The sequence below is a fragment of the Cajanus cajan genome, chromosome 5, assembly GCF_000230855.2.
Source record: "Cajanus cajan strain Asha chromosome 5, NIPB_CcT2T_4, whole genome shotgun sequence".
In the NCBI taxonomy this organism is placed as follows: domain Eukaryota; kingdom Viridiplantae; phylum Streptophyta; class Magnoliopsida; order Fabales; family Fabaceae; genus Cajanus; species Cajanus cajan.
This window is the reverse complement of record NC_138521.1, coordinates 18016803-18020596: the sequence shown is the minus strand read 5'-3', so window position 1 is coordinate 18020596 and position 3794 is coordinate 18016803. Positions and strand designations below refer to the sequence as shown.

At 38.6% G+C, this 3794-nt stretch overlaps 1 pseudogene; it reads left to right on the top strand.

Annotated features, from left to right (window-relative positions):
* Positions 1-2584: 2584 nt before the first annotated feature.
* LOC145957881 (uncharacterized) lies at positions 2585-3284 on the top strand (annotated as a pseudogene).
* The last annotated feature ends 510 nt before the right edge of the window (positions 3285-3794 follow it).

Genomic DNA, 3794 nt, shown 5'->3' with positions numbered 1-3794 from the left:
CAGGACAGAAGGGTTTGGGAATGAGCCTACCACGGCCTTGGCTAGCATCACCAATCCACATATGGAGTTAACCCACCCACTGTCTTCCAAGTACCATGCACCCTCCAGTACCTAGTTAAAGACTACATCTCTAACTAGATACCTTACTCAAATTGGTCATTCAACCATGACATGGATTGACTATTTCCATGTCGCCCACATAGTACTAAGGGATTCAACTTTAAAACAACTTTCAACTTTAAAACAACTTTCAACTTATCACCTTAGTACTATGTATCTCAACATAGGACATATATCTTCACCATATGTCCCCAACTTTTCAACTTTACAACAATAAAAATCTGGCCGCTTGTAATCGGTATAGCTCAGCCTGGCCCCCATACCGTGGTCGCTTTATACACGTGTGCCTCGACCTTTCCCACACACGGGATCAACTAAGTTCTAGAGGAGAACAACACAACGTCCACTCCAAGGGACAACTTCTCAAGGAGGGTTTTCAACAAATTTGGCTCTCAGAGCACCACAACTATCTTAATCCGCACAATGGGATTAGCAACTTCGAAAACATCTCCTCTAGTCCTAGTGATCAACAACTTATCATCACAACTTAATCAACTTAACAACTTAAACACCATACAACTTTTCAACTCATCATCTAAATCAACATTTAACTTGAACAACATAGTTTATCAACACAACAACTCATCACAAATTGTTTAACAACACATTTTAACAACACAACATCTCATTTCAACTTTAAACAACACAATATATTTTCAACACATGGCACAACATACAACTTTATACTCAACATGCATCTCCATGTAATTATACAACTTCTTATTCAATTATACAACTATGCAACTCTTTTCTAACAACTTAAAAATATTATCATCATGCACTTCACAACATATACATGTCCACACATAACATATAGCAACTTTATCAACTTAATTTCAACTAGCTTCAACAATATCATAGATCAACACAACTTGTAAATAACTTCACAATTTAACTACAACATGCATCTCCAACAACATCATTAATACATATTTAATCATATATTAGCAACACACAATATTTTCCTTGCATAACACAACTCATACTAATCAACCTAAGTACCCAAAGGACTTCCCAACTCACATACAACCAACAACTTTACAATCTAGCTTCCCTTACCTGAAGATTGGCTCAGAATAGCAAAGAAGCAGAATTCTCTTTTCGAAGCTCAACCCGGAACTTCAATCCTTCAAAAGTAAGCTTTCTAGTCCAGAGCCCTTCTCTCTAGAACTTCTCTCTAAAACCTCCATCTTCCTCAACTGCCCACAACCTCTGTTTATAGAAGTTCCGGAGTGGCTAGAATGGCCTGTTCCGAATCCGAAATGGCCTATTCTCCACTCTCGCATCACGTACAAAAATCACATGCAGAACGGCCTGTTCTGAAATCAGAACGGCCCGTTCTGGGACTCATCCAGAACGGCCCATTCTCCATCTAGAACGGCCCGTACTCCTTCCAGAACGGCCCGTACTCCCTCTAGAACGGCCCGTTTTGGGGTTTGGAACGGCCCGTTCTCCCTCCAGAACGGCCCATTCTCAACCACGAATTACAGGTCAAGTTAATAGCTTGGAACGGCCCGTTCTAGGCTACTAAATCACCTATATTGGGCTTTCTAAAACAACTTGCGACGTTACACTTAGCCACTTAACCGTGCGAACCTCCAAGTAGACCCATAACCTGCGTGTGCGACTCCACCATTCAAATCACCTCTGACGCATGCGCAACCCTGTCGGACTAGAACACCCCCGGCACGGAATCGCCCGCCCAAACCCCTTGGCCCGCGCGTGCCTCTACATGACTAACCCCCTCCTCACGTGCACCTCCGCACAACAGACCCCCCTGGCGCGCAGCTTTGCACGATAGACCCCCTTCACGCACGTGCCTCCGCATGACAGACCCCCCCGACCCACACACGGATCTATCAGCCCAGACCCCCCCCCCCCCCGCTGCTCGCGCGGCTCCTCCTACCAGACCCCCATGGCGTGCACGCGTCTCCTCTGACGGAACTCATGGTGAAAGAGAGAGTGAAAGGAAAGAGAAAGAGAAATGTAAAGAGAAAGAGAGAGTGAAATGAAAGAAAAAGAGCATGAGAAATGTGATAGACCAGAGAGAGATGTGAATGAAAAAAAAAAAGACGTTGAGAGACATTGGTGTCGTATGTATAAATTGATGTTCAATATTCAGTTCATTTGCACTTCATTGTTCAGTTTATTTGCATTTCACTGTCCAAGTTTACTATTCATTTGAAAAATGTTATTATTCATGTTTACTATTCACATCCAAAAAAAAATTATTTTATTTTTGTTCATGTGTATTTTTTTTTTTATATTCTAGCACATGGATCCCAATCAATATAATTTTCAAAGTTATTTTAATTATTTATAAAACCAACCACCACCTCCAACCCCTTTCGATGAAAATTCTCAAAATCCTCAATTTTTTATATATCCACCACCACCACACTCAACCAATGATAATTCTCCGAATCCCCATTTTCAAAGTTACTTGTGGATTTGACATGCTTTTTTTGGCACCGTAGGTTCAAATAATGACATTAATGTGTTGAATGCTTCGAATGTGTTTAATGACGTTTTGTCAGGACAAGTTCCTGTTGTACAATACATAGTGAATATAACCCAATATAATATAGGTTATTATCTTGCTAATGGTATTTATCCTTAGTGGGCTACATTTGCGAAGACCATCCCTATGCCACAAGGAGAAAAGAGAAAATTATTTTCCGAACGACAAGAATCGGGAAGAAAAGATGTAGAGCGAGCATTTGAAGTATTGCAATCTCGATTTGCAATTGTGTGTGGGTCAGCACGTGCTTGGCGTGTTGATACATTGAAGAATATCATGTATGCATGCATCATACTACATAACATGATAGTTGAAGATGAAAGACACACATACCATATTAATTTTGATTATGATAATGGTGGTAACGAAGTCTCGACTACCGATATATCTATTGGTCCTCATCCTATTTTTACTGCAACATACTTAAAAAGGAGGGCACATCTTCGTTATAGACAGCAACACCGACAACTACAACACGACTTGGTGGAACATATTTGGGAACGATTTGGACATTATAATAACAAAAATTAGTGCGTATTTAATTTTTATATTCAATTTTGTTGTAATTTTTGGTATTTCTTTTTATTATGTAATTTCTTTTTATTATTGTAATTTTGTTATTATGTAATTTTTTTTATTATTGTAATTTTTGGTATTCTTTTTATTATGTAATATTTTTTATTATTGAAATTTTTTAATTATGTAATTTGTTTTGTTAGTTATTCATATTTATATATTATTCATAATAATTAATTTTATAAAAATTTATCATAAAGTGTAGTGTGAGGTGTCATAAAGTGTAGTATGAGTTGTAAAAAAGTAGGGGTGCTTATAAGCAATTTTCATTGGAGCAAAAATTGAAAATATAATGAGTTGCTTATGAGTGATAGGGATGGCAAATATACCCGTACCCGCGAGTAATACCCGAACCCGTCCTGACTTTGACGGGGAATACCCGGTTTGACCGGGTACGGGTATGGGTACGGGTAAAACTCGATATATTAAATCAGGTACGGGTAGAGGTACGGGTATGTACTTACCCGCCCCGTACCCGTACCCGTCCCCGTTGTCATTTTTAATTTAATACCCACTTTCAATTTAATTTTATTAAAGAATTTTAATATATTTTTATGTGTGATTATTTATTATAATA